At 38.6% G+C, this 12,791-nt stretch overlaps 1 long non-coding RNA gene and 1 pseudogene across 1 annotated transcript; both read left to right on the plus strand.

Annotated features, from left to right (window-relative positions):
- LOC124000029 overlaps positions 1–12,791 on the plus strand; it is an 81,758-nt pseudogene that overhangs the window by 68,419 nt on the left and 548 nt on the right.
- On the plus strand, positions 769–5,731 carry LOC124000034. Its single transcript, XR_006832534.1, has 3 exons — positions 769–842; positions 955–1,094; positions 5,184–5,731. It is a non-coding gene; the product is annotated as an uncharacterized LOC124000034 (long non-coding RNA).

Below are 12,791 nucleotides of genomic sequence, written 5' to 3' on the forward strand. Positions count from 1 at the left end.
CTATACTTTTATTTAACCATGAAAGTCCCATTCAGATATAGAATCATAGGATGACGATGATGACTACGACGTTAATAGGAGATGTAGGTTTCTGATGATGCAGTTTTCGTGTTAAGTCTTTATATCAGGTTACCTGGTAACAATGAACTATCTGATCATGGCATTGATTGTTCTAGATTTTTGGCCAAACAACTAATTAAAGATTGTTTTCAAACTTGAGATGAATTTCACTGTATTTGTGCAGTCAGTTAATTAAAAATGTTGTTAAATGGGTCAACAGGTTTATTTCGGCAGCCGACAGTCGTGGTAGGAAATAAATATGTTACATCTGCTTATTTGTAGCGCATAGACTCCACTATGCTGTTGTTTTGAACTGCATATTGCCTAAACAAATGAATGGATGAAAGACTGAATGGATGAATGCATGGATGACTGAATATGTAAATTAATACAAACATTATGATAATAGATGCACGTTTTTTTAAATGTATTTTAAATATAAATAAATTACAGAATAAATAAATACATAGCCTTCACATGTACATAAATCAGTCAGTCAGTAAATATATCATCCATCAATCTATTAGCCAGCCTCAGGTACATGTCACATGTCTCTGATAATGATTATGTGGTTTGTCCAACAGACCGCTTCTTCCTCACTCAGCAATTTGTTTAACTGCCCCAGTTTGTAGCAAACCTCAGCCCCACGATCTCACATGCGCATGCGCAGTGTTCCTTGAGCGCATACAATACATTAATTCTTAAAACAACTCAACCACAGCAGGTGCAGCGCAAATGCATCCGTCGACTTAAACGGCGTTTGGAAGTTCCATGTTTCACATGTGAGTTGTGGCAGCAAAAGTCATCCGATTTGTGGTGATCTAGAACTTTTCCTGTGATTAATTTATCCTCTTTTCGAGGACATTTGATATTGTACCCACCTTCTGTTTCAAGACGGTGTTCAGCTTGTCGACATATGTTTTCATGACGCGTTACCAGAAGAAACCGACCCTCCATCTCCAGAGGATGCCCCAACACCACACCCGACCCGGAGACAATATCTAATGGTGGTCAGTGAATTAGTTCCGTATTAGGTAAAGTTCTGAAAATATCATACAAAAAATAATTTGGATTGAATCACAAATTTTATACATGTGCCAATTAATGTTTGCCCCCCCAAATATAGCTTAGGCTACACCACGAGGGATCATACTAACTCATTTCTAATTTCTTATTAACTTAACGAGGTCATCTGTTTTTAGTGTTTGTTTGTTCCAGGTGACAGGAGTCAGGAGTCAGGCCTTTAAATAATTGGACCATATATCCCAAAGCCTCTAATGCAACCACAGAGAGGTCCTCGCCCTGTATAAAAGATAACCGGGTTTTAGGCATTAGGGTGTCTCACAAATTCCATGGTAAAACTTCCAATTTGTAATTTTGAAATGGTAAAAAATCATATGCTATATTTTAGGCTATCAAAATCTTGCTATATGATACTGAAGTGTATCCAGCCTATGTGTTCTTGTAAACATGCTGCGGAAACATGCTCTCGACTTTTCCATTAGACACAGAGCTGGAACGTGTCCACTCTGAAATAAAGTCATAGCAATGTCAAAAAGTGAACTGTATTGGAATAGTAACCTTACATTAAACGTTGTGGTACAGATAGTGAAAGCTTTGGTTACATTAAATGTGTTATAATGAAATAAAATAAATGTAGGCCTAATGATGAGATGTATTGAACATCAAATTGTGTTCACTAAAGAGCGGACTGGTGCAACATGTAGCGGACTGGTGCATAAACTGCGTCCATCTGCACCAATCGGAGTCTGCTGTGCCTCGGCAGAACAGAGTCAGGCAGATACTCAACTATTTCAATAGAACCATGTTTATTTTGATATCATTTAAGTGTAACAGACTTTCGAAATGATTAACAACCAATTATTACGGTCAATTCCAACTTTATACAGTTTGTTCATTTCTGGTTACAAAAATAGTATTTGCCCCAGATTAGCCTTCATTGGGCGCTTACCAAGACGACGAAAATGATGACGATGATGTTTGAGTTTGGCCTAATGTGAATGAGCAGGGAGGTCACATTGATATGTCGTCTCATATAATGATGCTGTTGATGATGCTGATGTGATGATGACGACGACGTTAATTGGAGATGTAGGTTTCTGATTACGCAGCTTTTATATGAAGTATTTATCTTATGTAACTGTTCAAATGAACTGATCGTGGCATTGATAGAACAACATCGTATGCCTATCAACAAATGAAGTCGTATAGGAGCTCAAAGTACAACGTTCAAAACAGGCCCGCCCTGTCCAGTGTTAAAACACACTTCATTGAACAATGGTTTTTGAATGAAAGTACATTTTGAGGAGATACATTTGACTTGTTTTTAGTGCTTTCCTTAATGGATTCGTATGCTATAGGACTAATAGTTCTGACATCCATATGACCTGAGCATGTTTAATACAAATCTGAATGTTCACACATCGACAGACTGGGCTACAGAATGAGCACTCAGATTAATCATATTTAAAAGTATACAAATGTTTATTAACTTAACATTTGATGATTTTCAAATAGATACATCAATAAATTCATAAATAGGCATACATAAATAAATAACCTTGATAAATAAATACATGTATAATATTGCTGTTTGACGTTGCACATTACATGATTGTAGAATAGTAGGCCGTTAAAATCAAGGACAATTCTAAAACTCAATTGTAAAAAAGTTCTGCAAGTTCAAATTCATGTTCTGTTGGCCCACAGAAGGCTATCAGAGTTGTGTTAAAGTGCACTTTAATACGGCACAAACACAACACAGGCCCACAACACAGGGTGCGAAATATAAGGACCACCCAAAACCACAGGGTACCAGGTCCAGAACAGGAACACACCTAACTAACGCACACACGTAGTGTGGAAGTCGTGACAGAAGTGCACTTCCTTAAAAAAATAACTTTGTTGGTATACAGTATTTGTAAGGCCTTAACCATGCAATTTTCCAGACAATGTCAGGAATAAGCATGTTCCATAAAAACTTTCCTCTCAGTGTAAGTTGGTTTTGTGAATTAAGAATTTGTCTTATATATTTATTACAACAGGATTTCTCAAGTAAGCCCACGCCTTCCATTCTGAGTTCTGGATAAACTTTGTGATCATTCCCAAAACTCAGATGAGTTTTCATTAGTGTAGTTAGACCACTGGGAATGGCTTTGGTCACAGAAATAAACTCTCTGAAAGGTATTGGAAACTCGTTCAATGTTATGAATTGTTCATATGTGAGAATATTACCCTTGTTGTCGAAAATATCAAGAACAAAGTCAATATTCCTCTCATGCCAGCTGGGGTAGAACAATGACTTATTCCTTATAGTTATGTCTGAATTATTCCACAAAAGAGCTTTATGTGGGGAAAAATTGTTTAGGAAACATATTTTCCAGGCCATTAAAGCTTGTTGGTGAAATCTAGTCAATTTAGCAGGTAATCTTTCAGGAATTAATTCATTGAAGACCTCCCAATTTATTAAATACATTCTTTGGAATGAAATACCATATTTAATCAGTATTGATCAAAATTATTTCAACCAGTTTATCTTGAAAGTGTTATTTATGAGGGGTTCACAAAACGAGACAGTCCCTCTGCCTTGGACAGTAGTACTCTCCCAAGTATAGAAATATCTCTTTGTAGCCAATTATTACATATATTTTTAGTTCTCTTAATTTTAGAAGAGAAATTAAAATGTTGTCTGACTAAGTGGTTTTTTGACAGATGTATTCCTAAATATTTAACACAGTCCTTTACAGGAATATTTTCTATTGACTTATCATCAGAGTCAAATAAACATACGATTTCACATTTAGAAACATTCAGCATTAATCCTGATATTGAATATATCTGCGTTTTCTGTGAAAAATAAGGTGAGAATCTGTCTCACTTTTTCTTTGAATGTAAATTTGTGTCAGAAAATACTTATTTACCATTATGAACACTGCCTATGTTTTTTACATGAAATATATCATATGTTACTTTTGCAATGATAACAAGACCACTGAAATTATTGTTATTTTTTAAATTCTGGTTGCCCAATACTTCATACGCAAACAAAAATTCCAAAATTCTATACCAAAATTACAAATTTTTCTGATTGAATTCAACTATCTTATTAAAACATTAACCCTGGTGAATAACAACAAGAGTAACATCTCCCTGAATCATTATAATAAGATTCTTTCAGAGTAAATACAATTGCACAATTTTTTGTATTTTGAAAATAATTTTATTGATATTTTTTGTATGTTTGAGTATTTTCTTGTTAATACCTGTGTTTTGTTTTGTTAGACATGTTTGATGTAGCAATGCAAGTTGATTTTTGTATAAAAATAATAATAATAACAATAATCACTTGTATCCACACTGCCCATCATCTGCCAGAAATAAAAAGGCAGGCTATGAATAATAATAAAAATGCCACAATACCACAATTAAACAGTTAACCTATCTGTGTTGGCATAGTAACTCACACATTTGCTCTTTTCAATCTGACGGTATACAATATTCTGAAAATTCTCCAACTTCTGTTGGTCCCACTTAGTAGGCAGGTCGTCAGCTCCAAACAATGTGTAGATGTTCTTCAATGTCTCATAAATAGCCTTAGCACCACTGCTTCTCAACTGAAACGGACAAGAACAATAATAAAACTAAAACAAATGTCAGTTTAAAGTCTACTTCTACTTTCTAATCCTAACGGTTGCAAATACTCGCATGTACCTCCTGTATATAGCCTCGTTATTGTTATTTTATTGTGATAGTAATTTTTTATGTATTTATTTATTTTTAGCAACGATTTTCTTACTTACTTAAAAAAACTGCATTGTTGGTTAAAGGGCTTGTAAGCATTTCACCGTACGGTCTAGACACCTGTTGTATTCAGCGTATGTGACAAATACAATTTTATTCTACATTAAAATTCCATCAAATAGAGGCAAAATTAATCATAAGAAAAGTTCTAGATCACCACAAATCGGATGCATTTCGCTGCCCCAACTCACATATGAAACTTGGAACTTCCAAGAGCCGTTATGATGTATTCGGATGCCTTGGCGCAGCACCTGCTGTGGTTGAGTTGACTGAAAAAAATGATATTGTATGTTTTCTCTCAGGAAAACAGTGCATGCTGCGAATGCTGAGATCGTGTGAGATGAGGTTCGCTTACAAACAGGTGCAGTTCAATAAAAGCCGCGAGGAAGACAGCAGAGTCAAGCCATGAGGAAGAACCATACATAGAATCATAATTGGAGACGTGCCATATTCCTGAGAATGGCTAATGATGGAGATTGATGCCTGACATATAGACTGAATGACTGACAGGCTGCTAGATAGACTGAATGACTGACAGGCTGCTAGATAGACTGAATGACTGACAGGCTGCTAGATAGACTGAATGACTGACAGGCTGCTAGATAGACTGAATGACTGACAGGCTGCTAGATAGACTGAATGACTGACAGGCTGCTAGATAGACTGAATGACTGACAGGCTGCTAGATAGACTGAATGACTTATTTATCAATATTGGTTGACTGATGCATATGCCATGTATTTGTTTATTTAGAACAAATTAAATATTATTTTAATTAATTAATTCATTCATGCAATCATTTGTTTACTGACTTTTTAAAGGGGCCATCAGCAAACAACACCAAAGTAGTCGCTCAACCACAATTTTGGTAAATACAGTGCCTTCGGAAAGTATTCAGACCCCTTGACCTTTCCTACAGTTTGTTAGGTTACAGCCTCATACTAAAAACCTGTTTTCACATTGCCATTATGGGGTATTGTGTGTAGATTGCTGAGGATGCTTTTTGTATTTAATCATTTTTAGAGTACAGCTGTAATGTAACAAAATGTGGAAAAAGTCAGAGGGTCTGAATACTTTCCAAAGGCACTGTAGCTGACAGATGGGGTTGGAGAAAAATAACTACTGTCACACAGCCATAGGTCCAAGGAATGATCACCCATGAGACAAAACTGACATAAACTGACATGGAATTGTTTTATGATGGTAATATCATGGATCATTTGTCTATTTCATTTAGAATTTTAGAACCCCTTCAGGTATCTTTTTTTTCTTCAGAATATTGAATTTGGCCAGCCCCATAGAAACACATTGAAAAACATATTCATAAATGGCAAACAAGATGGTCAAAAAAGGACTAAGGTTTTGAAGTGTCTGCCCCTATAACTAGGAGATATAAGAAAGCCCAGGAAATATATAAAAAAATTATGACACATATTTATTAACCCCTTTTTTTTGGTAGGCACAAATCTACCTCCAATCTTCCATTATTTTTTTTTAACCAGTACTGGTTACCTTTAGACGAGTCCTGTGAAACTTGAAGGGGTTATAGAGCGAAACGAGAATCTCTCCTTTCTACAGTGGGGTCACATTAATTTGTTGCCCAAAACAGTTCGGACGCTACAAACAGGAGTTGGCACATCAATGGTACCGACTTCGTGAGGAGACCGATTTGGTCTGACAGACAACGCTCTAGTTCTGCCCACATTCCATTGTGGAAGTGCAACACGGAAGTGCGACATCGACGGATGCCGAAGATATCTCCAGCTTAAACTGACGGGTTTTGATGGGGATTTTTTCATTACATTACTTAATAACTTCTTCGCCACACTATGTATGGATGGAACATTTCAGATTGTCAGTGATGTGTACGCCAAGGAACTTGGAGCTTTTCACCAGGTCCTGTCGATGTGGATGGGGGCGTTCTCCCTCTGCAGCCTCCTGAAGTCCGATCAGCTCCTTTGTTTTGTTGATGTTGTGAGAGAGGTAATTTTCCTGGCACCACTCCACCAGGGCTCTCACCTCCTCCCTGTAGGCTATCTAATCATTTTCGAGAATCAGGGCCATCACTGTTGTGTTGTGTGCAAACTTAATGATTGAGTCAGACCCAGGGCCCCTAGCTTGGAAAGCACTATGGTGTTGAAGGCTGAGCTGCAGTCAATTAATAACATTCTTATATAGGCATTCCTCTTGTCCAGATGGGAAAGGGCAGTGTGCAGTGTGATGGCGATTGGATCATAATTGGATCTATTGGGGCGGTATGCAAATTGAGTGGATGCAGGGTGTCGAGTAAGGTGAAGGTGATATGATCCTTAACTAGCCTTTCATAACTAGAAGTTGACCGATTATGATTTTTCAACCCGATACTTATTATTGGAGGACCAAAAAAGCCGATACCGATTATTAGGCCAATTTTTAAAAATGTATATATATATTTGTAATAATGACACTTACAACAAAGACAATTACAACAATACTGAATGAACAATTAACATGTATTTTAACTTAATATAATACATAAATAAAATCTATTTAGTCTCAAATAAATAATGAAACATGCTCAATTTGGTTTAAATACTGCAAAAACAGTGTTGGAGAAGAAAGTAAAAGTACAATATGTGCCATGTGAAAATGCTAATGTTTAAGTTCCTTCCTCAGAACATTAGATCATATGACAGCTGCTGGTTCAATATTCCCAGTTAATACGTTTTAGGTTGTAGTTATTATTAGGAATTATGACGCATCAACTATTTCTCTCTATACCATTTGTAATTCATGTACAATTGACTATTGGATGATCGAATAGGCACTTTACTATTGCCAGCCTAATCTCAGGAGTTGTCACGATCATCGTAATGATGTGACCAAGGCGCAGCGTGAATAGAGTTCCACATATTTTTAATCAACTGAAACTCACTGAAACAAAACAGCAACGACCGCTCAGTCAGACTGCTCTATCAAATCATAGACCTAATTAGTTCAAATCCTAAACTACGCCTTGCTCAGTTTTTCCATTATACAGACACATTGTTTTACCTAATTCTGACTAAAACTACACACATCATCAGATTATATTTTATGATTCTAATCAATTTCATACAGTTGTAAGGTTTCAGAGTGGAATTATTTTATCATTATCTTTCAACATATACATTATTTTATCAGAATATGAAGGCTGTCACCTGGGACAAGAAAAATCTGGGGCCTCCCGGGTGGCGCAGTGGTTAAAGGTGCTGTAATGCAGCGTCGGCTGTGCCATCAGAGACTCTGGGTTCGCTCCCAGAGCGAGGTCGACGGCCGGGGCGACGCACAATTGGGCTTGTTTGGTAGGGATGTCCTTGTCTCATCACACACCAGTGAGTCCTGTGGCAGGCTGGGCGCAGTGCACGCTAACCAAGGATACCAAGTGCACAGGAGAGGCAACGACATCGGCAGAAGTCGTGACAACACAGCACGCATCCAACCCGGAAGCCAGCCGCACCAATGTGTCCGAAGTCGTTGCCTCTCCTTGTTCGGGCGGTGCTCAGCGTTCGAAGTCACCGGTCTTCTAGCCATCATTGATCCTTTTTTCATTTTCCATTGGTTTTGTCTTGTCTTCCCACACACCTGTTTTCAATCCCATTCATTACCTGTTGTGTATTTAACCCTCTGTTTCCCCTCATGTCTTTGTCAGAGATTGATTTGTTGTCAGTGTAGTGTATTGTTTGTATAGGTGCGCGTCGGGTCTTCGTACCCATGTTTTGTTTGTACATTTATTGTTATGGAACTTTATTTAAAGACTCCATATTTAAACTCCATTTGACTCTCCTGCGCCTGACTTCCCTGCCACCTATTACACCTATGCCTGACATGTGTTAAGAAGCAGTGCGCTGTGTTAAGAAGATAGTAGCTACTACAACAATTGGACACCATGAAATTGGGGAGAAAAATGGGTAAAAAAAATCAAATAAAAAAAATCTGGACGATTTCCTGAACATTCTAGAACGCCAATTTGAGAACCTTAATGTCTGTGTAAGTAACGAGTCTATTTAAAGTATAGTCCCTGTTTCGGTCAGGGCTATCCAACCCTGTTCATGGAGAGCTACACTCTTGTAGGTTTTCGTTGTAACTAACCTGATTCAGTTTATCAACTAATTAATTGGCTGTGCTAGATTAGGATTGTAGTGAAAACCTAAAGGACCGTATCTTTCCAGGAACAGGTTTGGAGAGCCCTGTTTTAGGTTGATGGGGTTCACCTTGGGGTCATGATAGGGCCTGCACGAAATGTTTGATGTATAATAATAATTTATTATGCTTATATCAATAGAAGGGGAAGGGCTATAAGTGTAGAAAAGGCCCATGGAGTTGGTGGAATACTCCTTTAATTAATTGCCATTTACTCAGCTGGGCCAGGGGCGCTTTAATTAGGTCAGGTGGAAATGTCCTACAGATCTCAACTCTATAAAAGGAGGAAATTGCCATCGCCTGATCTCGCTGCTTTCTCTTCCCTAAATCCATCTGATCCAGAAGTTCTGTGCGTCCATGAATCCACGTAAGTCCACCGACTCTTACCTTTCATCTGAATGATCTGTGGTGATCGGGAGAGTGGGCCATTCAGTTATTGTTTATAGTTATCACCGCGGAGCGCGGCTTGGAGCGCACGCTTCAAACATATTGTGTAATGTGAATTGTTAATAATGACTGCTATGATTTGATCTTTGATTATGAATTTGATTGTATACATGTTATTTGTTTCCTTTGTGATGCAGCACAGACTACCAGTAAATATACCACTTTATGGTTAAAGGAATTCCTGCCTCAGTCTCATACATTCCTCTGTCACCTGACACGTGACCACCTGTTCACCTTCACTGTCAGTCATCCTACCTGTCCAGCAACCCACACAGATTCCACTAATCTTTCAATAAGACACCTCCCCCACTACATTTATTGGGTCCTAGACTACAGATTAGCAATATATATACAGTGCCTTGCGAAAGTATTTGGCCCCCTTGAACTTTGCGAACTTTTGCCACGTTTCAGGCTTCAAACATAAAGATATAAAACTGTATGTTTTTGTGAAGAATCAACAACAAGTGGGACACAATGGCATATATTATTATATTAAGTGGAACAACATTTATTGGATATTTCAAACTTCTTTAACAAATCAAAAACTGAAAAATTGGGCGTGCAAAATTATTCAGCCCCCTTAAGTTAATACTTTGTAGCTCCACCTTTTGCTGCGATTACAGCTGTAAGTCGCTTGGGGTATGTCTCTATCAGTTTTGCACATCGAGAGACTGAAATTTTTTCCCATTCCTCCTTGCAAAACAGCTCGAGCTCAGTGAGGTTGGATGGAGAGCATTTGTGAACAGCAGTTTTCAGTTCTTTCCACAGATTCTCGATTGGATTCAGGTCTGGACTTTGACTTGGCCATTCTAACACCTGGATATGTTTATTTTTGAACCATTCCATTGTAGATTTTGCTTTATGTTTTGGATCATTGTCTTGTTGGAAGACAAATCTCCGTCCCAGTCTCAGGTCTTTTGCAGACTCCATCAGGTTTTCTTCCAGAATGGTCCTGTATTTGGCTCCATCCATCTTCCCATCAATTTGAACCATCTTCCCTGTCCCTGCTGAAGAAAAGTAGGCCCAAACCATGATGCTGTCACCACCATGTTTGACAGTGGGGATGCGGTGTTCAGGGTGATGGGCTGTGTTGCTTTTACGCCAAACATAACGTTTTGCATTGTTGCCAAAAAGTTCAATTTTGGTTTCATCTAACCATAACACCTGCTTCCACATGTTTGGTGTGTCTCCCAGCTGGCTTGTGGCAAACTTTAAACGACACTTTTTATGGATATCTTTAAGAAATGGCTTTCTTCTTGCCACTCTTCCATAAAGGCCAGATTTGTGCAATATACGACTGATTGTTGTCCTATGGACAGAGTCTCCCACCTCAGCTGTAGATCTCTGCAGTTCATCCAGAGTGATCATGGGCCTCTTGGCTGCATCTCTGATCAGTCTTCTCCTTGTATGAGCTGAAAGTTTAGAGGGACGGCCAGGTCTTGGTAGATTTGCAGTGGTCTGATACTCCTTCCATTTCAATATTATCGCTTGCACAGTGCTCCTTGGGATGTATAAAGCTTGGGAAATCTTTTTGTATCCAAATCCGGCTTTGAACTTCTTCCAAACAGTATCTCGGACCTGCCTGGTGTGTTCCTTGTTCTTCATGATGCTCTCTGCGCTTTTAACGGACCTCTGAGACTATCACAGTGCAGGTGCATTTATACGGAGACTTGATTACACACAGGTGGATTGTATTTATCATCATTGGTCATTTAGGTCAACATTGGATCATTCAGAGATCCTCACTGAACTTCTGGAGAGAGTTTGCTGCACTGAAAGTAAAGGGGCTGAGTAATTTTGCACGCCCAATTTTTCAGTTTTTGATTTGTTAAAAAAGTTTGAAATATCCAATAAATGTTGTTCCACTTCATGATTGTGTCCCACTTGTTGTTGATTCTTCACAAAAAAATACAGTTTTATATCTTTCTGTTTGAAGCCTGAAATGTGGCAAAAGGTCGCAAAGTTCAAGGGGGCCGAATACTTTCACAAGGCACTGTATATATTCATTATAAGGTTTAATTTTGTTCCACTATTCCTTTCTAGTCTCTGCCGCCTATAAAGACACGGTCTGAGAGATGTGTTATTGCAGTCAAAACAGGGTGTCTGTGAGGAAGCGCCACAAGGCTAAAAGAGATTCATAGACATCGAACCCTGCAGGGGAGTGAAAGAGATAAGAGACTAGTCAGACATACCACTATAAATCAACTTGGGGAGTGGACATTTACTGCTGAGCCTTTAGATAACACTGAAACAATTGTGCTATGTTCCCGTTGTCAACTTCTGTCTGCAATTGCATTAATAAAGTTTTTGATTGATTTACTTAAATATATCAAATCAAATCAAATGTACTTATATAGCCCTTCGTACATCAGCTGATATCTCAAAGTGCTGTACAGAAACCCAGCCTAAAACCCCAAACAGCAAGCAATGCAGGTGTAGAAGCACGGTGGCTAGGAAAAACTCCCTAGAAAGGCCAAAACCTAGGAAGAAACCTAGAGAGGAACCAGGCTATGTGGGGTGGCCAGTCCTCTTCTGGCTGTGCCGGGTGGAGATTATAACAGAACATGGTCAAGATGTTCAAATGTTCATAAATGACCAGCATGGTCGAATAATAATAAGGCAGAACAGTTTAAACTGGAGCAGCAGCACGGCCAGGTGGACTGGGGACAGCAAGGAGTCATCATGTCAGATAGTCCTGAGGCATGGTCCTAGGGCTCAGGTCCTCCGAGAGAGAAAGAGAGAATTAGAGAGAGCACACTTAAATTCACAGAGGACACTGAATAGGACAGGAGAAGTACTCCAGATATAACAAACTGACCCTAGCCCCCCGACACATAAACTACTGCAGCATAAATACTGGAGGCTGCTATTGTCTGAATGCTAATTTCACAAATGAGCCAATGATTGACAAGGAACAAGGAACAAGGAACAAACCCCAACAAGGTGTAGACTACTAACTGTACAAGTGAGAAAATTTATGTGGGCTATTATGTTCAATTGGAGGCTAATGTTTTAATCTTGTCCAACAGGTATCGCCTGCCAAGAAACCTGAGAGGAGACTGAAACACTACTTCAAGAAGTTGAATCGGAAGGTTCTGAGAAAAATAGTGAGTTCGGTTTCGAATGGCAATGTGTGTAATACATGGAATTAAATTAATATAAACTTGGCTAAACAGGAGCAGTTTTGAAACACTTTTGTGCTCTGGGGCCATACAGTATGTGTCAAGCATCTCAGAGAAGTGCTGATCTAGCATCAAGCCTCCTCTGTCCTTATTTATAGTGACCTAAAATGCACAACTGAT

Source organism: Oncorhynchus gorbuscha, linkage group LG16 (genome assembly GCF_021184085.1).
Source record: "Oncorhynchus gorbuscha isolate QuinsamMale2020 ecotype Even-year linkage group LG16, OgorEven_v1.0, whole genome shotgun sequence".
NCBI lineage: Eukaryota > Metazoa > Chordata > Actinopteri > Salmoniformes > Salmonidae > Oncorhynchus > Oncorhynchus gorbuscha.